This window comes from Vicugna pacos, chromosome 1 (genome assembly GCF_048564905.1).
Source record: "Vicugna pacos chromosome 1, VicPac4, whole genome shotgun sequence".
Lineage (NCBI taxonomy): Eukaryota > Metazoa > Chordata > Mammalia > Artiodactyla > Camelidae > Vicugna > Vicugna pacos.
In genome coordinates, this window is record NC_132987.1 from 56675209 (window position 1) to 56698523 (window position 23315).

The 23315-nt window shown below is 47.6% G+C and overlaps 1 long non-coding RNA gene across 1 annotated transcript; it reads right to left on the reverse strand.

The window, feature by feature from the left end:
* Positions 1 to 995: 995 nt before the first annotated feature.
* On the reverse strand, positions 996 to 23028 carry LOC116282523 (uncharacterized). The gene is made up of 3 exons (XR_012073380.1): positions 22721 to 23028; positions 6352 to 6422; positions 996 to 5803 (listed from the first exon to the last, which is right to left on the reverse strand). It is a non-coding gene; the product is annotated as an uncharacterized lncRNA (long non-coding RNA).
* Positions 23029 to 23315: the final 287 nt, after the last annotated feature.

Sequence of the window (23315 nt, forward strand, 5' to 3'; positions counted from 1 at the left end):
AGGTTTACCTGTGGGCTCAGCCTGTTTCCAGCCCACCTGCACAGGGAGAGGCAATGGGGAGCTGGGGGCAGAGACCCTCAGGTTGTCCCACTCCTCAAGGGATGTGGCTTCAGTCCCCCTGGGCTCCTGATAGCATCCTTGCTGTGGGATTTGCTCTGAGGGATCTAGGGTTGCACTGCTCCCTCCCCTCAACTCCCTGAGATAAGGGCCTCTTATTCCTTGTTGCCTCATTAATTCAGGCTTTCCCCACCAGGTCAGGGCAAATGCAGGCCAGGCTCACATTTTTTTCCCTAAAACAGGAAATCCACTTTTGATTGCCCTTGTGTCTTTGTGAGACACTGAGAAGTTACGGTACAATGACTTAAATTAGATCTGGATTTGGGAAAACTCAAAAGTTACTTCCTCTTTGAGCATCAGTTTCTCCATTTCTGGGAAATGAGCTAAAAGTGGATGATACCTAAGTACTCTTATGTTTTCCACCGTTACGTTCTCACCCTCTGTGGCCAGAGACCCTGGGCCTCACTACCCAGAGTATTGACACGGTTGGACTGACCTTGCATTAATAGAGAAAAGAATTTAATGGCCCAGTGAATGCACCTGCTAAAGCCTGCATGAGAGAGGCAGCAACCGCAGACTGGAGAATTTGTCTTACACGCACTGTTTCTCACACGTACCGAGCTTTACCTGACTGGGGGCTAAGACTCTGTGAGGTCTAATGGGAAAGCATAGAACTTGGGATCAAGAGACCCGGAGTTTCGGCCACAGCTCTGTGACCCTGGGCTAATCACGTTACCTCTCTGAGCTTTAAGTTTTCTGACTTGTACAATAAGATAACTATAATTTCCCCTCCCCCACAGATGGTTGCAGAATCAAGTGAAAAATGCATTTTTTCTTTTTTTAAATTGAAAAAAATTTATTTAAAATTTTGTTTGAGAAAATGCATTTTCTTTTTTCTTCTCTTTTTTTTTTTAAGGGGGAAGAGGTAATTAGGTTTATTTATTTTATTTATTTTTAGAGGAGGTACTGGGGATTGAATCCAGAACCTCCTGCATGTTAAGCATGCACTCTCCCGCTTGAGCTATACCCTCCCCTGAGAAAATGCAACGATATATCAAAGAACAAGCCATTGCAGTAATGACGGGAACTGAAATTTCTATTTCTTTTCAGAATTTCCAAGGCATGCAGAATGAAATGTACAGTTGTACAGTTAGGAGAGAGAGAATTTTCTTAGAAATCATCCTTCTTACTTTCTGTTGTTTTTCTGTCTTATAGGTAGTCAAACACTCAGTGACTATCGAGTACCTAGAATATGACAAACACAAAATACGGAGCTACTGCTGAGAATCAGACAGGCAGAGTTCCTGCCCTAAAGATGTCTCATGCGTACTGGTTCAGCAGGCTTATGCCCCAGGGCGCGCTATTCTAGGTCTCTTCACTATGGTCCAAGTCGTCAGCACAACTGAGTTCAATAATAATTGGCTGAGCTCCAGCCATGTGAAAAGTATCCATAAGGGATGCTTTGGGAGTTTAGTAAGAACGGACCCCTGCCCACAAGGATGTCACACAAAGTCTGTTTAGTAAAGGGCGGGAGAGAGAGGAAGGGATAACATAAGTGCCCAACCAACTATTTTTAATCCATTCACCCTGCATTTAAGGAGCACTGACGGTGTTCAGGGCGTTATAAGGGGCTAGCGCTCACAGAAATGGATCAGGCGAAACCTACACTCTCAAGAAACTCTGAGTTTGGTGGAGAAGAGAGCCTTAAATACAAAAATGTTATAATACTGATTGCAATACTTATTAACACAGATGATTATACTAGATACTACAGGCAGGAAATCATTTAAAAATATAACTGGTGGTAGGGAGAGAGTATTATGTCCTTACAGGTGAATCATGGAAGGCTTTGCAGAGGAAGTGGCATCTTTCCCTTGATGGGAAAGAGAGAAAGCAATCTAAGTGGAAGGAGAGGCAATCGATCATGGAGGCAGGAAAGTAGAAGAGGGGTTGGGTTGAAACCCATACATGTGGAGGGGAGGGAACCCCCCCCCCAGATAGCTCTGTCTTCTCACCCACTCTTCCCTGCCTCTGCTCACAGCCTGAGCCCTGCACAGGCTGGCTTTGATCACGGGGACACAGGGGCTCTGTTCCTGTTTCTTTGAAGACAGCACGCACAATTGCTCCCTCATTGTGGCCCCCTGGAAACGTCATGTCTGAGAATCGCTAGCCTAGGGGTGGCAGTGCGTCTTCTTGTCATGATTCCTTTGATTTTGAGAACTGGAATTTCTGCCACATGATGACAATTCTCAGCACCTCATTTAAAAACTTATGTTAGCCGTGACCCTTGCACCAGACAGATGCGTGGCCGCCAGTGGTAAGTGACCGTCCAATTCTGAACCCCCACCGACCTGCTGGCATCTCCACTTGTGATGCCCCACAGGCACCTTGAATTCAACAGCATGTCCTAACCTGAAGCCCTCCCTTCCTCTCCCAAAACTCTTTTTCCTATACACACTTTGGCTAATGGTTCATCTAGTACAAGGGTATCAAGTTATTGTATTCATAGCTCTGTTTCTGCCAGGTTCCTCCTTCTATATGTAATTTAGCTCTTCAGTGTCACTATACCTCCCTCTCTTTTCCAGCCCCATTGCCAGTGGTTTAGGTCATCATCTTTTGGTCTGGCTACTACAACTTCAAATGGATTGCCTTACTCTTCTGCACCCTCATGTTGTCGTTAGAAGGACAGGATATTTCTAAAAAATGTTTGAGGACTCCCTGCGTAAAGAACACAAATAGATAAACAACAAGTTTTTATTGCATAGCACAGGGCACTATATTCAATATCTTGTAGTAACTTATGTTGAAAAAGAATATGAAAACGAATAAATGTATGTTCCTGTATGACTGAAGCATTGTGCTGTACACCAGAAATTGACACAACATTGTAAATTGACTATACTTCAATCAAGATATATTAAAATTTAAAAATTTTTAAATAAAAATTTTAAAAAATTTAAAAAAACGAACACAAATGGTTTCACGGGGCACTGGCAGCGATCCTCAGTTTGGCCTTGATGATTCCAGTAGCCTCTTTTGCCACTGCTTCCCTCCCATGATCTTGTATCTTATATTCTTAGATCTTATATTCCACTCTCACCCGATTATCTGTCATCATTTCCTTGGTCTTCTTGCCCTAGAAAATCCTACCTGTCCTTCAGGATCAATCCAAATGCTGCCTCCTTTGTGACGCCCTTCTGACCCCAAGCATCTTGCTGGAATTCACCGTGGCTTTCTTTGTCCTCCCAAAGCTTCTAACTGTTCCTTTATGTCCTCGACAGAATGATGGTCCCGGGCAGCGCCCATGTGCTAATCCCCAGAATCTGGGATCATGTTATCTCACCTGGCAAAAGGAAGTGTGCAGATGTTCTTAAATTAAGGATCTTGATTGAAATGGGAAAATTATCCTGGGTTCTCCAGGTGGATCCAGTGTAATCACAAGGGTCCTTATAAAAGAGCAGCAGGAGGTCAGAGAGCAGAGAGGCTGCTCCACCGCTGGCTTTGAAGACGGAGGAAGGAGGCAGGGAGCCAAGAAATGCAGTTGGCCGCTAGAAGCTGGAAAAGGTAAGGAAAGAGATTCTCCCCTGGAGCATCTGTAAACAACGCAGCCCAGCGGCCCCATTTTAAACTTCTGACTTCCAGAGCTAGCTGTCTAACAATAGATTTGTGTCAGTTAAAGCCATTAAGTGGGTGGTAATTTTTTAAAGCTGCAAGAGGAAACTAATATTCTCTACTTAACATTTATTTATTTGCCTGGTACTATCTTGTCTTTCATAATATAGCAAACTCCTTGAAAGCAAGGACCAATCAGATTAGTTGTCTTATCCCCTGGGCACCCAACACAGAGCTTTTCACATGTAGATACCTGCTATGCTTTTGAATTTAAATCCAATGCCCTCTTTGGGGTATTTGCATTTAAATCAAATAGTCTTTTGGGTGAAGTCCCAGAACTAGAATAAAACTGTTGTCTGTGTGAAGCCAGGTGGGCTGGAACTGCGACAGGGCGTCATTTCAGGTGGCTGGGTTTCCAGCAGGTTCGCAACACTGCGTTGCCAGGCCTGGTGTGGTGGGGGCACATCTATGCAGCATTTATTAAGCAGTGCCTGATAGTGATGCCTTGGGGCTTACGCCACTATTTAACCTTTCGTCTTCCAGACTCCATGATGTTTTTGTTCTCACTGAACTTTCTGAGAGAATACATATTAGAGGTCCGATAGGGAAGGATCCACAGAGACCAAGTTCTTGGCACCAAGGAGCAGGTTATCTCAGTTGAGTTGCATTTCCTGTCTCCCCAGGTCCCAAGTCAGTTGCGTCTTGACGTACCCATTTATTCCTCTATGCACACATGAGTTCAGCACATACCGCACACTGCTGTGTGCCTGGCAGTGTAAACGGCATTGAGGACACAGAAAGAAAAGATAAAGTCTTGGACATCAAGAAGGTTCTCATATCGGAGCAGCAGGAGCCGACAGACAAGGCAGACAGTAAGCGTGATTTAGGAGCAATGCCGGAGGTGCATCTACACGGCCTTTTGTTCATTCTGTTCCATTGGTTCTCTGGCATCTGTCACGTAGGTGAGACCACGGCAGCTGTGAAAGTTGTCCACTCTGTGCTCAAGGCTCAGAGGTGAGAATCTCCCCTTTTAAAGTGTTTCTTTAAGGCACATCCCACATACACAGCTGGGTCTCTGGGAGTCTTGACTCCCCATTCAACAGTGCAGCCTTCTAATGTCTCCTTGCTCAGGAGGATGGACAAAACGCATCCCTTTCTAAAGGGAAATCCACACCCCTCTTCTGTGGGACTTGGTGGGTCCAGATGACTAAACTTTGCTCCTCTCTTCTCCCAGCTCCAAATCCTGGCTGCTCTGCCACTAATTCACTGTGACTTGGGTGACCCACTCCTAGCCCCTGGGCCTGTTTCTTCTTCTGTCAAATGAGTGTGGTTGCCATTGCTGCCCTGCTTATGAGTTTTGTGAAAAGCAAATGCAGTAATGAGCGGTGAGACTGTCGTAGGCTAAAAACCGTTTACATCTGTTAGCTGTCCTTAAAATCATAGTAGTTATTGGAATATATATGTATACTAATAACTCCCACTGCTATTCTTATTATTTTTATCACTATTACTGTCGTGGGAGAGTTGTTAGCTGCTTCCAAGAATCAGGCAGCTGTCATTGCCAAGTGACTCAATCACCACATGATCAAAAATAGGCTAAATTAGGATGTGTTTGAAGCCCCCTTCCATAAAAAGCCATAGTCTTGCTTAGAGCTGCATTTTGCACAGCTTTCTCTCCCTCTCAGGGTCACTGTAGCCAGATTTAACGTATTCTGAAAGTGTCCTTGGTGGAAGGGGATGACCTGTCCCGAGTCTCTCCCAGGCTTGGTCCTCTGTCCCCCATCCAAATGGAGGATGCGCCCACAATGACCAGGGCCTTCTACGAGCACCTAGTTAGTCCTCCCAGCACCCAGTCTTACCGCACTGCAGACCCTGCTGATGTCAGGACGGGCCACACAGCTTCACTTTTGTCCTTCTGGTGGACATGGCAGACCTGCTTACCTCCTCAGCACCAGGGCTGCAGAGGAGGCCATGCTGGGGCATCCCAGTGTTATGTGATTCTCAGGAAGGAGATGTCCCTCTTCTCTTCACTGAGACCTCCAACTGCTGCTGGTTCCTCAGGAAGTTTTTGCTCCAAGTTAATTGCAGGTCCCAGACTAGCCTCTTTGATGACCTCCATCTCCCCGTTGATGAACTACGATCAAGGGAGTGGCAGTGTTATATGTGACGCTGCGGCTTAGCAACTGGGGCTCTCGCCCTTCACCCTGGAGTTCAGTCTACAAAGGCGACTGAGGAGAGTGTGGGCACTGTCAGGATGAGCGGGAGCTCCTGGGTACAGGGGCCCCTGGTGGGGCCCGAGCACTGACACAGCTGGCTCTTGGCCCTCCCTCTTGCTGACAGTGTGGTTATTCACTCCTCTTTTCTCCGTGTCTTCTGTAAAATGGGCATACACGACATTCTTCACAGTGAACATTGGATTATATGTGTGAGACTGAATAAATAATTAGACAATGCCATGCCACTATTAGGTAATATTAAAAGAGTCTGTTCTGGAAGATTTTAGAGCTTAAGATCAGACAGACGCTTATTCATCATGGAGCTTTCCTCCTCCCTGTCCCCATCAGTGGTGGGCCCGGGGGTGGGCAACAGTGGGAGTTGTTAGGAAGACCAAACAAGATGATAGAAGTGGAATATGTGCTTGGGGTTCCAAGAGCTTGGTTCCAACCATATTATGCTACTTACTCACTAATGTCATCTTGCCCAAGTGTCTCCTTTCTGAGCCTCAGCTTCATCATCTGAAAAAGGCTCTGCTACTAAAATAAAACAAAACAAACACTAAATAAGCAAATATCAGTGAGAATGTCATTGGACTGAACTATTTCTTAAGTCCCTTCCAGCTAGATAATAGAGTAACTTAAATAAAACATTTCGAAGAAATCAATGGGTTCTATGAAAATTTCATCCTTAAGTCTAGTCATGACATTTACCAGTTAGAGGACAGTTTGAGCAGGTCTGTGGCGGGCACAATTCTGGTCAGCTCATGATTTTATTTTTATTTTTAAATTTTTTTAAACTTTTATTGTATTTTATTTATTTTTTTAAATTGAAGTGTAGTTGGTTTACAATGTTAGCTTCTGGTATACAGCATATGAGTTCAGTTATACATATATATATATATATTCCTTTTCATACTCTCTTTTTCATTATAGGCTATTACAAGGTATTGAATATTGAATAGAGTCCCCTGTGCTCTACAGTAGGACCTTGTTGTTTATTTTATTTATTTATTTATTTATTTTTAATTTTCAACTTTTAATTTTTTAATTGAAATATAGTTAGTTTACAATGTTGTGTTAGTTTTTGGCGTACAGCATAGTGTTTCATACACCACACACACACACACACACACATATATATATATATATTCCTTTTCACATTTTTTTTCATTATACACTATTACAAGGTACTAAATATAGTTCCCTATAGCTTACGATTTTAGAAGCTCAGTGCCCTACAGAGGATGGGCGGGCAGACCTCCTGGCCCTGAGTCCAAGAGTAACCCTGGGAGACGCTCGGCCTTAAGTTTTCTTCTCATCAAACCAGAGCTTGGGCTCAGTGTTCCCTGGGGGGGTCTTCAGTCTGAAAGCCTATAAATCTAACTTCTGTGAGGCTCGCTTCTCACAAGTCCCGGGCTCAGGGAAGGGAGCTGGCCTCCTGTGTGCCGGAGACGCGCCTTGCTGGAGCAGATGGAGTGTGTCTATCGTGGCTGCGGAGTAACCAGTCTGGTCACTTCAGATGTCTCTCCAATTAACACTCGTGGCGGCAGCCAACTGCTCAGGCAGCAGAACGTGCTGGGGGAGAGGATGGCGGGGACTCCTGGGCCCGCTGCCACACCTCTTATCCCAGCCTGGGAGTGGGAGGGTCCGGCCAGACTTCGGGGTGTGTGGGAGGTGGGAGGAGGGGTGGGGAAAAGTGGGAGGTGGAGTGCGTGCGGGCAGACTTCTTTAGCTGTCGAGTCCTAGAAAGTCAGAAATGGAGACGGCTCCTCTACTCACAGCCCTTACTCTAGTCTTCGAGTTTGCGTCCTCTTTCACTCCCATCCTGCCTGGCAGGGGTGGCGACACCATCACCTCCCGTACTTGTTTCCTGAGTGATCTCCTCGCCTTCCACTTCTTCTCCTCTCCAAACCACGCCCTACAAGACAGCCAGCTTCGATTTCTAAAATACGAACGTGATGATCGTGTTCTCCGGCACTGCAGCATTTCCCCATTGCCTTCAGGAAAACGACGACAACAGGAAGGAAAGAGCAAAGCCCAGACGCTGAAACACAAGGAGATCTGATTTACCTCACCTCTTCCCTGCCTGCCCTTCTCACCCCGCAGCGCCTCGTCCTCCAGGAATTACTTGAAACCCTCCAGCCCACCAAACTCTCTCCTTTTCGTATTCTTCTCTGCATCTCCCTTTCCCTGCTCAGTGCTCAGCCTTCAAAATTCAACTGAGCTGTGACTTCTTCAGGGGCACAGACTGGAGGACCGGCCTCTCTGTGCCCACGTCACAGCAGGGAAGAGCTAACGGGGCATTCACCACGCTGTTAGGCGGTGATCCTTGGCCATCACACTTCCCTTCGCTGCACTGCGAGCTTACGAGGGGTGAGAACACCTCTCATTCATCTTCCTTCCAGAGGCAGGACTGCCTTTGACATCAGATACCCTGCTGACTCCAGAGTGAATTCCACTGATGGGGCTTCCATGCCATCCCTTGAGCTGTGAACTTGGTCAGGGAGAACCACTTCACCAGAGAGCAGGCATGTGGTCAATACTGGTTGAGAGAGTGAAGGCTCTCCCACATTTCATGGGTGAGGAAACAGGTTTGGAAAGAGGAACTGAGTCACCAGCCCTCACAGGGAGGGAGGGTCCGTGGGTGCTGGCTCCAGGGATTTCCTCTTCTGACTCCTGGCCTAGAGCTCACCCTGCTACCCGACAGGCTCAGATGGTGTTAACCAATCCTCCTCTTGGGTGAGGGGCAGCAGAGTGCCCTCTCTGAGTGGTGTGTGTGCCCATGACGGAGGCCCCCAGTTCAAGATGGACTTGCCACATCTCCAAGCAATTGTGGAATTCCTGGACCTGTGGGCTGGGTGTTGTCAGGTTGGCAAGTGGGAGAGCAAAGCCATTTAAAATATGTCAGGAAGCCCAGAGCCTTGGCCAGAGTGGGAGGTGTGTAGAGCAAAGAGAAGAAGCAGGGAGGAGCCATAGGTGCTGTCTCAGGTGTGGATCTTGTCTGTGCGTCTCACCGGCTGGACCGTGGCGTAGAGACCCAAACCCTTCATCTCTCAGCACATCGAAAATCCCTGCCTGTGTTGTTTTTGGGAGGGAAGGCTTGGCTTTGAGTAGATTTTCCTGAAAAATCAAAACAACTCGTCAGAGTGGGCCCGGCTTCCAGGGACAGCCTGGGTGTTAGCGCGCAAGTGTCTGGAGTGGAGGGGGCATCTGAGGGTCACACAGCAAGGAATCCAAACCTCTGAGCCTGATTTACAGCTCAGGGCATCAAATCTGTTCCCTCCCAGCCCACATAAACCCCCCAATTTCCTCCTCTGTGCGCCAGCCCTCCTCTGAGCTGGGAAATGAGATCGAACCAGTGGCTTTTTCTGGGCTTCTGGATGGCTTGTTCCCTGAGAGGATGGCAGGAAGGAACAGAAGTGGTTCTGGAAAATGTGGGCAGAAGAGTATCGTGGTGAGTCAGAGAAGAATGAGACCGAAGCAGCTTGGAGATCCTCCAGCTCAGAACCCTTGTCTTCTCTTCTTTCTTTCCTTTCCTTTCCTTTTCTATTCTTTGTTTCCCCCTTTCCTTTCCTTTCATTCCTTTTCTTGTTGTGGCTTCTCTGTAAAATCTTATATGGAAACCCAATGTGTCAAACTTAAAAATGGAAGTGCTCCAGGCAGCTGTGGGTAGGGGGTTTCTGGTCTCCCTTGTCTGACTCCCATAAAGGCCCATGGGCACCTGCTCAGATTGCTGGGCTTCACAGACAACAGTTTGGAAAGCTCTGCTGTGACCCAGCACCCCCTTTCACTCATGAGGTCTCTAAGGCCCAAGCTGGCGATGAGGTTTATGAAAGGCCAAGCAGGGATCTAGTGGTGGGTGCTCCCAGGCCCCTCCTGGCTCTCCAGCCTCCTTCCAGTAACTTGTACCAGATTCCACATAGAGCCGGTAAAGGCTCAGCCTGGCTCTAGTTACTGTGGTACACGAATCTTGTTTTTATTAAGGAAAAAATCAGTGTTTAAGAAGCCCTGGGTCAGTCGCTTTGGGAAATAAGCCCAAGGCAGCGTGGCTGCGCGTCCGCTTTGGCCCTGGTGCTGCGATTCCTGCCCTTAGAACCTAGGTCCAGTCTTGCTCTTCCTCCACCCGAGATCCTGCCTTCAAAACTCTTGGAATGGAATCCTGTCTTCCAGCTAATATCCTTGACTTCTCTTCCCCATCCTAGTGGGAGCTAGCCTGCCCCCAATCTGGCCCAGGTGTGGGAACTGTACCTGCCCCCAGGTCCCCCGACGCCCAGAACTACCAGAATCTCTGCTCACAGCTTGTCCCCAGTCACACAGCCATGCTCTGCTTGTCACCTGGGACCCGCAGGACCTCCCTGACTTACCACCCGGCCGGGTAGTTTTCTGCCTTTGCTTAGACTTGTGTTCTCCTGACAAGTGGGTTTCTTGTAGCCTTTGGGGGAAGAGATACGGAGGTGGGAGGGGTTAACTGTTGCTTGACCCTTCCAGGCCCTCCCAGTCTGTCCAGGACAGCTGCCCTAAGTCGTACTCTCACAGTCTGGTCCTTCCACCTGTGAGCTCCTGGATTTGTGCCATGAGAACTTGGCAGGACCCTGCCCAGCAGTGACCTCTCCTGCTTGACCCAAGAAAGCCCAGAATGAGGGACCTGTGGGCTTATTTCCAGAGACTGCAGGGAAGGAAGTGACTCCTGTAGGCCTCCAACCGAGTCCAGTCATGTTCCAGGCATTCCCCAATCCTTTCCCTCTCTCTGGGTGCTGGAGGATACATGGATTCTCTCTGAATGGCCTCCAGTTCAGATTGGTGCCCAGAACCCTCAAAGACACCTCAGACTTGAGGCCTGAAATTCTATGACTGTCCCTTTTCCTGCCCCAACCCTGCAGCCTTCACCCTGCTGAGGGGCAGTTCCTGCCCATCTCCGGCCCCAGAGATCCCTTCCATGGCCTGCGTACGGAGTCCCAGCCAGGAGCCCTGCCTGCCCTGGCTGCATCCAGTGGCCCTTTCAGAATGCCAGTGTCAGACTTAGATCCTTATTAGCCGCCGCCAGGGGCCATGGAGGCCAAGCTGCTCCTCCCTGAAGGCCCAGAGGCTGAGGATACAAGGGGCCTAAGCTGTAGCTTCTGCCCATCCCCTCCACATCCGTCCTCCTCCACAGCAGCCCTGAGCTGCTCCCCTCCGGTCCTCAGCCCTTCCTAGCTGTGCCTGGCCCCAGGTGATGGGCCCAGGCCTCAGTGCTGTTTTACAACCCAGGACCTGGGCCTAAGGTCATACAGCCGCAGACTGACTCCCTCAAACCCAGACCCGGAAGTCCCCGGCCGTGGTCGGAGAGGTGGGAGGAAGCTGTGAGCTACAAGCCCTCAGAGGCTCATGTCCCTTCCTGTGGCCCAGGTGGGAGCTGGAGAGCCCAAGGGCTGCCCTGAAGCATAGCTGTAGAAAGGGGAGCCACCTGGAGAGAGGAGGCCAGAGCCCTCTGCCAGGCCTGTGGGGACACCCACACCCTCCACTGGGGGAGCAGCCTGTGCTATCTGGGAGCCCAGCCTTGCCTCCAGGGCCTCCTCCAGATTCAGAGACTCAGTGAGATTCCTGGCATAAGGGTGTCTAGAGCCAGTGTCTCCTAATCCTTAACAGGAATCTACATCAAGTGCCCAGAGAGTAGAATGAACTCTGAGAAAAAGATGGCGCAGCCTCCTGAATCCTTAGAGAATGTGGCGGTTGCTTCACCTCCAGGATGACAGCCCTCTCTCCTGAGTCCTACCTTGCCCACAGACCAAAAGACCCTTCTAGAACCTATAGTAATGGTCCTCAGGTACACGCAGGGAACTGGGGTGCTCTCAGGTGAGGCCCTGGCCGGCTGGGAACCTGCACGAGCCGTGTCTGCCCAGCCTGGGTGAGACTGATGCTGGTGCACCACCTGGAGAGGGTGCCCTGCCACACGGAGAGCCTGGAGATTTGTCCTGGGTGTCACAGTCCCTGGCTGTATGCCCTTAGGCCCAGGTCCTGGGTTGCAAGGGCCCCCTCAAGTGGAGAAACCAGGAACAGACCGGAGAAGACAGACTCTCTGGACGTCTCCCCTAGGCTGGCAGCTGGGTTAGAGAAGGCCCTCCTGGAAGCCTCTAGAACCCCCTGGAGAGCAAGTGCTTTGCAGGAAGGGAGGGTGGTGGTGGGCTCACCACTTCTGGCCCAGCCTAGCCTGGAGCTCGGTTCTGATCCCCCATAGCTGGTTTCCTGGTCCGGTCACCACGAAGCCCAGGAGCTCAGACAGAGGAGATCTGGGCCTTTAATTCCAGGCAGGCTTGAGTAACTCACTTCGTCTTTCTCCGCTTCAGTCCTCATCTTGACAATGGGGTGAGAGGCACACCTGCCTCGCAGAGTTGTTGGGACTCAGCTAAGTGCCGTGAATCTCCCCCAGAAGCAGTAGGCCTTCAATGCCCATTTTCTGAATCTGGGTCTGAAAGGTGAAGCCCGAGGAGAGAACACAGGAGTCAGCACGGCTGTGCTCTGGGGTCCTGCGGGGAGGGCCTGGATTACAGCCCGCGGCCCCTCTGGGCTTGCTATTAAAGCTCACATCTATATGATGCATTCTATTCTAGAATAATGTGCTGGATTTTAACAAGTAGGACAGGAGGCAAGAGGCCAGAATTCCTCCCTGAGGGCTGCCCCAAAGCTGCTGACTTAGCTGCTTTGTGACTCAAAGTTCCAGACCAGGGGGAAATAAAACGATTCCTCCTCTTTGCAGCCCAATGTATGATAACAAAGGTCTCAAAATATACAGAGCCTCAGCGCGCCCCCAGTTGTAACACCCAGGATCTCCCCCGTTGATCACCAGCACCCTATGGGCTGACAAGGCAGGGTTTTGTCCCCATCTCACGGGGAGCAGCAGCCTGCCGTCCAGAGAAGTGACTCGTTCAGGGACCCGCAGCCACTGGGCAGCAGAAGCAGGCTTGGAGCACACACCCTCCTCCTACCTGCAGCTCTTTGTCTCTCTTCTTTCATTTCAGGCTTAAACGTTTATTTTGGCCTAAGCTGTGCCATCTCCAGTATGGCATGCCGTCCTTGCTCAGCCTCAGCGTCAGGCTAATCTGATGTGTCCTGGGCTCGGTCTGTGGGTGCTGAGAGCGAAGTCCCAGGGCCAAGGAGGCCTGAGACTCACGGTGGACGGGAGGAGACGAGGGGTGGGGTAGCTGGGGACTTCAGTGGACTCTGGGCATAGGTTCATGAGAAGATTGATGGGAAAAGGACTTAGTAACCATTCTGAAAGAAACAGCGTTGAGCATGTGAAAGGGCTGTGTTCCTCTCTGTTGGCGTCTGTTTATTTCTTCCATTCGGCGCGTTGTTCTAGGCTACAGGAAGGAGAGTGAAGAAAGAACTCTTGCTGGAGGCTTTTGGGCTTTTGTTTATGATGCAATCCAGAAACCACCAGTGGCAAAGCATAGAAGCTGACTGATTTGTAAAATATACTTAGTGTTTGGATTTTTATTAAGGTTAATAGAGCCACATGGTAAAAGCAACTGCAGGTAAAAACAGGGGTGACTTCGTGCTCCCCAGTGAGTGGTTTTTAATTTTCAGATGGGGAAGGTGTGGTTATCACAGCTAGAAAGGCCAAAGAAAGACTTCAGTGGGGACTAGGCTGACTCCTCCCTGAAGGCACATTATAAAGGCAATAGACTCCTGATTCATTCCTTTCCCTGCATGAGTCATTTTACTCAGAGGCAATGACTTCAAACCATCCTTGCTCTAGTCTTGATGGTGATTACCTCCACAACTCTAAATAATATGTGTATTAATACTATTATTTCTTATTTATTTACTTCCCTCGACAAAAATATGTATGAAGCATCTTCTGCGTGCTAAGCTATATTCTAGGCAGCCGAGGAGCTTATGTTGTAAATTGATGTTCTACTAAATTAGATGGAGATCTAGCTCAGTGAGAACAACCCCTCCTCTGGGTACAGTTCTGTCACTAATTTCATTGTAAAGGAAGGTATTTGAGAGAGGAAGGCAGTTCATCATGCAGAGGGAAGGTGAGAGGGAGGAGTGGTTCAGAAAGTAAGGGCATAATGTTATTTCTTGAATGTAGGGGACTTGGAGAGAAAAATTGGAAATAAGGCTCTGAGATGTCATCAGAGGCCTAGAGAACCATGGATGCTGAAACACCCTGGGGTCTGCAATTCCACAGCACTGAAAGTAGCACTGAAAGTCCTAAAGTGTGCTTGCCCAAGTGAGGCTGGAGTGGCACAAATAGTATATACACAGGCCTCAGACAAGGACCCCCAGGCCTGGAGAGGAGGCTGCTCACCTTACAGGTGTACCTTGGGAGGTTTCTGAAGCCCTTGGTAGTGTGTATTAGTCCGTCCTGGCTGCTGTAACAAATCAACCATAGACTGGATGGCTTAGACAACAAACATTCATTTCTCACAGTTCTGGAGGCTGGAAGACCAAGAACAAGTCTCTAGTGAGGGGCCTCTTCCTGGCTCATAGATGGCTGTCGTCTCCCTGTGTCCTCACATGGATGAAGGGTTAAGGGGTCTCTCTGGGGCCCCTTCTATAAGAACACTCATCCCGTTCATGAGGATTCCATCCTCAGTACCAAATCACCTCCCAAAAGCCCCACCTCCTAATACCGTCACACTAGGGATTACGTTTCAATATATGAATTTGGGGGTGGAGGGGACACAAACATTCAGTCTATAGCACAATGCCTGGGAGAAGAGAACCCAGCATATAGTCAGGGGTCCTGAGTTTGAGACCCAACTCTAGCACCAAATAATTCTTCATCTCTTTGCCTGCTTGGACCCTGATTTTCTTATGTGTAAATTGACAATGAGCCCAGCTTCTCTGGGTTGCTATAAGGATAAAATCATACACTGATGTACCAACTGTAAAATAGTACAGAGTAAATTCTTATTATTGGAGAGTATGTGCAAAGAATGCCTGAGTAAGATTCTATAAATACAATGTAATTGTGCGCTATTAATTTTCCTTTCTATAAATCCATGACTCCTGCCACTAATTTATCACAATAAAATGATTCTTATTCATACTCTGGATAATAAGAGGAATCACAATCACGTGTTCTGGTGGAATGACTCCTTTAGTCAAGTAAATCTCCAGAGGCTTAAAGAAGAGTTTTCCCTCTGGCTCTCTGAGATGGCTGGCCTGATCTGTCTAACAGTCACTTGGAAGACGTTTATTGGCTGGTTTAGCCTTTGGGGGTGGGCTCTCAACTGAAGCATAGGCAGGAAGTGATTTCACTCAGCTGTGTGAGAAGCGCAATTCAGGTAAACCAAAATTTACTGAAAGCTTCTTTCACAAGGAATTGTGTTGATGAAGGACTATGAGGATGATCAGAGATGAATGTGACCTTCACCCTGCCAGTTAGGGGTTTGCTCTGGTGAAGGGAGCAGATACACACACACAGTGTAACTAGAGATGATCAGTGATCAGTTCTAAAATGGAAGTAAAGTTTTACACAGTGGGAAACTCAAGAAATGTTAATTCCGAATTGAGGGTATCTGGGACATAGACGTGGGGAAGTTCAGTTTAAACAGTCTTGAAAATTTACTAGCACATCCACAGAGTGGAAAGAGGAGGGACCTGCCTGTGCAAAGGCCCAGGGGCAGGAGGACTCTGTGAGTAGCTAGGGAAAAGCAGGGCCTGAAATGTGGTGGAAGAGAGTATTGGAGAAGTGGTCTGCAGCATGGGGAGACAAGTGTGGAGGACCCTCGAGGCCCGGCTGAGGTTTGTTTCTATTTTCGCAGACACCAGCACCTTGGGAGGTGTCAAAGTAGAACTGATCAGAGTGCAGCTTTTGTGAGATAAGTGAATCCACCATAAGCAAATGCAGAGAACGTAATTTCCTTTCATGCTCCAGAGTAGGGTGGTTTTGGGGGGCAAGGCTGAGCAAAGTCTTCTGGAATAGTTCTGCTGGCCACTCCCAGAACCTACTCCCGACCTTCTCCTGTAAATACCAAATTACCTGTTCATTTCCCCAATTATCTAATCAGTGAAATCAAGTCAATCACTGTTAATTCTAACTTTAATAAACATTCTTCAGTTTACACATATAGGATGTGCTTCCTCAAACCATAAATAACTGCGTGATGTGTGTGAACTTTGCAAAGGAGGTTTCGGTGGGGGAAAAATAACACTCGATTAGCAAGCTCGTCAGAAGCTGAGTCATTATCAATGACAGGAAAGCACATTTGCAATAGTTAAAAAAAACAACTAAGTAGAATGCATTTTTTCTAGAAAGCCATTCCATAGTAATAAAGGGAAAAAGCCTATGTATCACATATCGGAACAAAGCAGGACGGTCCCCTGTGGGTTAATACCCACAACCACGGGATGCGCTACAGCAAGGTGGTGAGCGCGATGCTTCGAGTGTCAGACTCCCTGCGTTGAGCCCCGATTCTGCCCCTGTGAGTCACCTGGCCCCAGGTGTGTGCTTGGCTCACTGAGCCTCAGCTCATGCATCCATCACATGAGGATGAAAACAGTTGTGAAGCCATATAGGTAAGACTCCTAGCATGGGGCCTTCTGGGTCATAAGTGCGATTACTACTATTGTTGTTGTTATTGCTTCTTTTCTCTGGCCCTTTCAGGAAGGAAGGAAACCCATATGTTCGGGGACTTCCTCTGTGACAGACACTTTCACAGTTATTATCTCATTTAATTTAATGTTGATGACTCTTTTCCTTGGTTATCATTATTAACTACATTACATCGATAAGGAAATTGTGAGAAGTTAGGTCCTGTGTTGGAGTCACCTAGCCGAAGTGGCTCACGGAGACTGGAACCCAGGACGATCTGGCTCCAAGTTCCCATCCGTCAGAATGAACTCCCTTTATTTGAGAATGGTCCAGGCAAGGCGGGCTGATCCAGTTTTCTTTGATCAGCTTGACTGTGCTTCGTTGTGGATTATACCAATGGTGGGAACGAGTCTGCTTTCTTTCCTGTCTTATTGCTCTAACTTAAGCAGCGTGAGCAGCTCTCACAGACCGGAAGTGATGAGCAGTCCGGTGGTCCTTGGACATGTCAGTTTCATTGTAGACAGAGGCGGAGAGAAGGCAGCTGGAACAGGGAGGTCACTGTGTGGTCCTCAGAGAAAATGGAGCAGCAACTGAGGTCAAAGAAAATCCACCAACAGGCTTAATCAGTGCTTGATTATGATCTCTGATGTGTGGAGCACCCAAGAGCACAAAGTCCTTCGCCATATGCATATATCACCTAGTCCTCGGGACAGCTTGAGGACACTTAGCAGGGAAACCAAGTGGCTAGCGAGTGGCAAGGTGGGTTCTGAACTTGGGCCTTTTCCCGTCCAAATTTGCTGCCTCCCGTGGTAAGGAAAAGAATACCAACATCAAAGACAGAAATACTTTTGAAATTGAGACGAAAATAATGGGCAACACTTTGAGAGGTGAAGAGGGGTACTGTGGTCCTGCCCTAGGGTGGTGATGTCCTTGCTCCCATAGAAAGGCTCAAGCTGAACCCTCTGGGGCCTTAAAAAGAGCAAATGGCTTCTGCTGATCGTCAGCCACTAGGCAGGATCCCCGTTCGCCCCCGAAGTAGTCAAGTTTTCCAGGATATCGAGTGTGGGCCAGGGTTCAAAGTCACTCGCCTCTGACGGCAGACCCCCTTCTCTCCCTGCGCTCCTTTGATTCGAGCAGGAAGTCATTCTAGGAATTTCTGAAGCCGTGTCTTTGTCAGGAGTCATTTCAAAGCTTCCCTCCTGGCAGGTCTGTGAGGGGCGACTTCTGCAGCAGCAGGCCTCCCGAAGGAAGCAGCTGGTGGAGTGCTCATCCTGCCTTTGTTTTCTCTTTCAAGGAAAATCTCCTTGAGAGCTGAGCGTGTCTGCATCTGTCTGGCCTCACCCTCCCGGTGCCTGACCCTGGACGACTGGTGAGAAGCAATGTTCTCTCTGTCCACTGTCATGACGAACTAACCGTGGGGTCCCCCTCACCTTGGCAAATCCTTCCACACCAGTCTGACACTTGGCTGGGTTTCCTCCTTGTTTAAGTTTGAAAACACCTAGGGGTATAATCTTTCTGTCAGTCAAGTTCAAATTTCTACTGTGGGGAGAATTTTTTCTAGCTCTGTGTAGGGTTCTTGTTTATTTTTTTTCCTCTCCCAGGTTCCTCATTTCCTTGATCAGGACCCACGGCTCAGCATGGTCAGGGGGGACTGTGCTCTGGATACTTGGAGTGTGGGGTGGGAGAGAATTAAGTCTGGGTGACCCCAGGCTACATACACAGGTTGAAAGGGCAGAGCAGGAGGAGAGACTGTCAAAAAGCTCTTCAAATTTACAAAGGCAATTTTCCAGGATGTGAGAGCCATGCCTATAATTGTGCCAATAACTGAGTGACAAGCAGGTGTCCTCTGTTGCTCTATTTCCAGCAAAGGAGGCAGAAAGAGGGTTCTAGCATCCTGGAAGACTGGGGTGGTTGTCTGAGGCTCAGGCTGAGCGGTGGTGCAGGGAAAATGGAAGGGCATGTCCCAGGCATTCTCATGTAAGACTCACCAACTCCAGTACCCGCTCTGGGCAGCTGTTGCCTAAATCCACGTCTTAGTCCGGATCTCATTTCTGCTGCTCAGTTCCCGCCGATGGCGCTTCAGCACCTCAAACACCAGATGTCGATATCAAACTCTCTTACTTCATTCCCAAACTCCTCCCCCTTTTGCTGTGTTTACCATCTCAGCTCACAGCTCCATTCCCTTCAGCCAGACTCCCAGGTAGAAACTTGAGGGTTCTTGCTGGATGCTCCTTCCCCTGTCTCCTCACGTCTAATTCCTTTCACTCATTCTGCAGCCCTGTCTTTGATCTTTTCATTCCTACCCAGAGCTGCCCTGCTCAGACCCCCATCACTTTCTTCCCAGACACTTTAGCTGCCTCCTAACGATCTCTTTCAAGTTTCTCTTTCCACCAATCAATCCTTCAGAAAGGTTCGTGAGCCACTTTTTTAAGTTCCAGCTCTGATAATTTTATTTTTTTCCCTCAAGAACCATCAGTGGCCTTTCCTTGGTGTGTCATTTGTGGGGAACCCTGGTCTGCTCCTCCGGACCATTTCAGTCACTTCTGTCTGCACTTTTCCCCTTCCTTCCTTCCTTTCTTCTGATCATGCTGTTCCATCCTCCAGGCATTCTCTTCTTCTAAATCTCTCTTTGTCTGACTCTTTTTTCAAGGTCCGGCTCTAATCTGGAAGTGATGTTATGGTGATAAATAGGATTTAGCAGAGAGTATCACTGGGGAAATGGGTGTGTGAGGATCTTGCAGCAGGAAGGGAAGATTCTTGCCAATCCCTAAGGTCGGAATTGATTGCTCCGTCTCTTCTGTGCTCAGAGCCTCTGGCACCTGGGTGATCACGTGTATTGCCACCTGCTCTGTGTTAGACAAAACTGCCCAGTTTTATGTCATCCACCAGACCGAGGATTCTGCTTGGATAAGGACTGTGTTCTACTCATTTCATTCAACAATTCATTGGTCCAACAAGTTTTCAGCACACCTGGTATTTAGGTACCAGAGGCAGAAGTAGGCACCAGATATACCACGGTGAGTGAGGTATCCCAGTGCCTCTCACAGAGATTCAGTCTCCGTATCTACAGGACTTGGCGGAGTACTGATCACACAGTAGGGATTCAGGAAGAATATGGAACTGAGCATCCAGGAATACGTGCTTGTGTGATAACAAGAGCTTGGCTTCCCACTGAAACTGCTTATTAAAAATGCCCCGCACCCTGCAACAGTCTCCACTCCTCTAGGTCTTTGTGGAGACAAGGGACCCGGAACGTCTTGCAGAGGCCGCAGGGGCACATCCCTGGTCCTCTGCTCCAGTCTCCTGGAGGCACAGGCACAAACAGCCCCTTGGAGAGCAGACTGGCTGCCAGTTTCAAGTTGTTTGACCATGTTCTAGTCTGAGCTAATTTTGCAAGTCAAATTGCTTAAGAGTGAATATGAAATCTTTGACTGGAGCCCAAATATATAAATACCCATCACATTTCCTTCCTCCCCAATTTTGCAATCATCCAAAAAAGCTGTTCATGTTGTCCAGCGTAATTAGTTATTTATACACCCTCATGTGGTCCATTGTTGGGAATTAAGTTGTCTGGTGTACAGAGTTTCTCTTGCAAGGCTTGTTTTTGCCATTTTGCTGCTTTTTGGAAGCTGTTTGTAAATACGTCCTTGGGGAACCCTTGGGGAGACTTCTGAGCACCCCAACGGTTGTCGAGGGAATGAGCCAGTGCGTGTAAGTAAACGCGCCCTCCCGATGCCTCACACTGTCCTCTGTCGCTGAGCACAAAAATCACCATGCATTACCCATCCTTTTCTTGAAGACCCAGGGGGAATTCGAATGAACACAAAAATAGTCCCAGAGAGGTAGACGCGGACATCATCATGGAAACCTAGTCACTAGATCCTAGTGACTCCATTTTGCCCAAGAGGAAGCTAATTCCCAGAAAGGAGAAGTGAAAGGGTCTGGCCCACAGCCTCTTGTGGGTTAGTGGTGCAGCCAGGCCCAGACCCTCTTCAGCTGACTCCCATGCTCTTTCTGCTACACCACTGGGTGTGCTGTGGCAGGAGGGCCTCAGGCGGTCCTGGGCTGGTTATGCTTTGCCCCTGAACTGGATGGACCTGGACTGCTATGCTCTGGGCTCTTGTGTCTGTATTTTATAGCTCTTTTGTCTCCTCCCAAATGGCCTGGCAGCCAGTTATTACTGATGAGTGTTGCCCAACGCGAGGCAATTCTGCTTTCTCCTCTGTTCATGCTGTGGTCAGAGACTCCAGATGGCCCATCAATTTTATGTAAAATGAGGCTTGTTTCTGAGCGAGGGTCTGAAGGTCTCTGCTTCATGGGAGACACCCAGAAGGTTTATCACCCAGGATGTAGTCTATCTTGGTGAATGTGCCATGTGCACTTGAAAAGGATCTGCATTCTGCTCTTGGTGGGCAGAGTGTTCTATAAATGTCAATCAGAGCCAGTGGTTAATGATATTGTTTTGGTCTTCCACAGCCTTGTTGGTTTCCACCCATGAATTTTAGTTTGTGAAGTTTGTAACATTATCATTGATGGTTCAGAAGCCTTTTAAAATTTTCTTTCCATATGAGAGTATAAGAGCCTGGTTCTTAAAATGGGACTTTCTGGCCAGCCAGGTGAGGGATCGAAAACTGGATGTTTCTGGAATGTTTGGCCAGACACTGTGATTTGAAGAATCCTGAAATCTACCTCCTAACACACGTGTATTATCTGTCAGTACGCAAACCTACCACGACATGAACTTCCTATCTGAATCTCATTGGCTTAAGATCTACTATTTTACCTGAGAAATATCACATCAGCTAGCCAACACCATAACTTTTAAAACTCATTATCTTCCTATGTTATTATTCATAAAATCTCTAGATTTTCTACCATGATTACATATTAATATAAACGTAATTTATTAGATTTTAAATACACTTATTGCTTTATATTTTTATTTTAAATTATTAAACATGTAATCATACAGAAAAGCTCTAACAGATGTCATGTACTCACCATCAGAAAATGAACAGATGCTAACATTTTGCCATATTTGCTTCAGATCTCTTTTTTCTTAAAAGAAATTAAATGTAACACACATAGTTAAAGCCCCCACCTCCCGTTTCCTCGTCCTCCCTCCTCCTTTTCCTCCTGTTCTCTACCAAGCAAAACACTGTTTGAATTTGGTGGTTATCATTCCCATGAATGTTTTGGTACTTTGGCTCCAAATGAATGTATCCACAATTTATGGCCAAGACGATTTCATGGTTATTTATTAGTTTTTATAATCAGAGGGAAAAAGACTCATCTGTCATGTTCAGAAGCCCTGGGTCCGTTTAAATCTCTATTCCTTCCAACTGGATTTTGCTTTAATCCTGGTTTTTATGCTCTTTTTCTGCAATCTTCCCACCCAGCCTCATTTCCTCCTAGCTAACATCTTGTCTTGCTTTTACCAGAAATGGTGACTTGGACCTTTGTTCCCATGATTTGACCTTTCTGAAGCTGTGATCTATCTGCCCTTGGCTTTGCCCACCTCAAATCCCTGTACTCTGGCCCCTGGTTAGGACAACTCACTAGCCTCTATACCTGGATACCTGGTTGCCTGGTCTATGAATGGAGGTAGCCATTGTTGCCAGACCTGACCTGTTTGCTCAGCATTCCAGCACCAGTAGGTGGATTCTGTTCCCAGCCTGCCTTTCCTGTTCTGCTTAGATCTTCCAGGATGGGAACCCAGCCCCTTGAGAGAACACGTCAGGGGAAAGCTGAGACTGGGAGGGTGGAGGCTGATGAGTATAGTGATGCTGATTGATAGTAGCTAATATTCTTGAACAATATAATCAAAATGGTTAGACCTAAGGATGTGTTGTTCACAACCATAATAGCCTCTGTTTACAGAGCACCTCCTGAACATCGAGTGCTATGCTAGGTACTTTTGATCTTATTTATTCCTAAAAACAATCTCATATTTTATTAGACGAGAAGTCTGAAGCACAGAGAGGCAGTGTAGACCATGTTAGAAATTAATGGGATTTAGAATAAGACAGACCTGGGTTCAAACTGACACTGCCTTGGACCAGTTTCTTAACTTGTCTGAGTTTGGCACAAGATAGATGCCCAGCAATGAGGCTATTGTTACTGGAGAAGATCCAGCTTCTTGCCTAAGGTTACCCAGCTAGAGTGTGGTAGAACTGAGATTCAAGCCCAGGTCTGCTTCTCTCAAAGCTCCCCCCTTTTTTTTTTCAGGGAAAAAAATGAATGTTATATGTTATCATATGAACATTACTTCATTAAAGGGGGTATCATGGAGTATGGAAAGAGCACCTACCTTGCAATTTGAAGCTTTGGGTCCTGTTCTCCATCACAAATGAGCTTGGGCGACTTTGGACAATTCATTTCCTCTCTTTTTTTCTTTGGTTTTCTCATTTATAACAGAAACGAGTTGAACCGGATAACCTCTAGGTTCTGTTTGTTCCACCTTTGGCCTTCTGTGCCTCTGATCAAGAAACACAGCACCAAACTGCCATCCCGAGAGAGAGCGAGAAAGGCAAAGGCATTGATGTTTTAAAGAAGACTAAGATCAGAGAGCAGGCAAAGCGTCCATCAGCCAGATGCTTGTCCCAAATCCTGAACAACTGAAACCAGTTGGATTTCTTTTCTGCTTCCCAACTTGAGCTGGGAAGGGATCCAGGTCACAGAGGGTTTTAGAAGACAACAAAACCAGATCAAAACCAGTTGTTCACACTCATAACTTTCTTGGGTAACTTCTTTTCTTCCCTCTTTCTTTGGTCCCTTCCTTCTCTTCTTTTTTAATTTTTTTTTATAAAGAGAGGACTGAAACTAGAAGATGGCTAATTAAGGTAACTAAGTAAGAGATGGAGACTTATAGGAAGAATTTTATTTCTGCACCAGGTTTCTTCTTT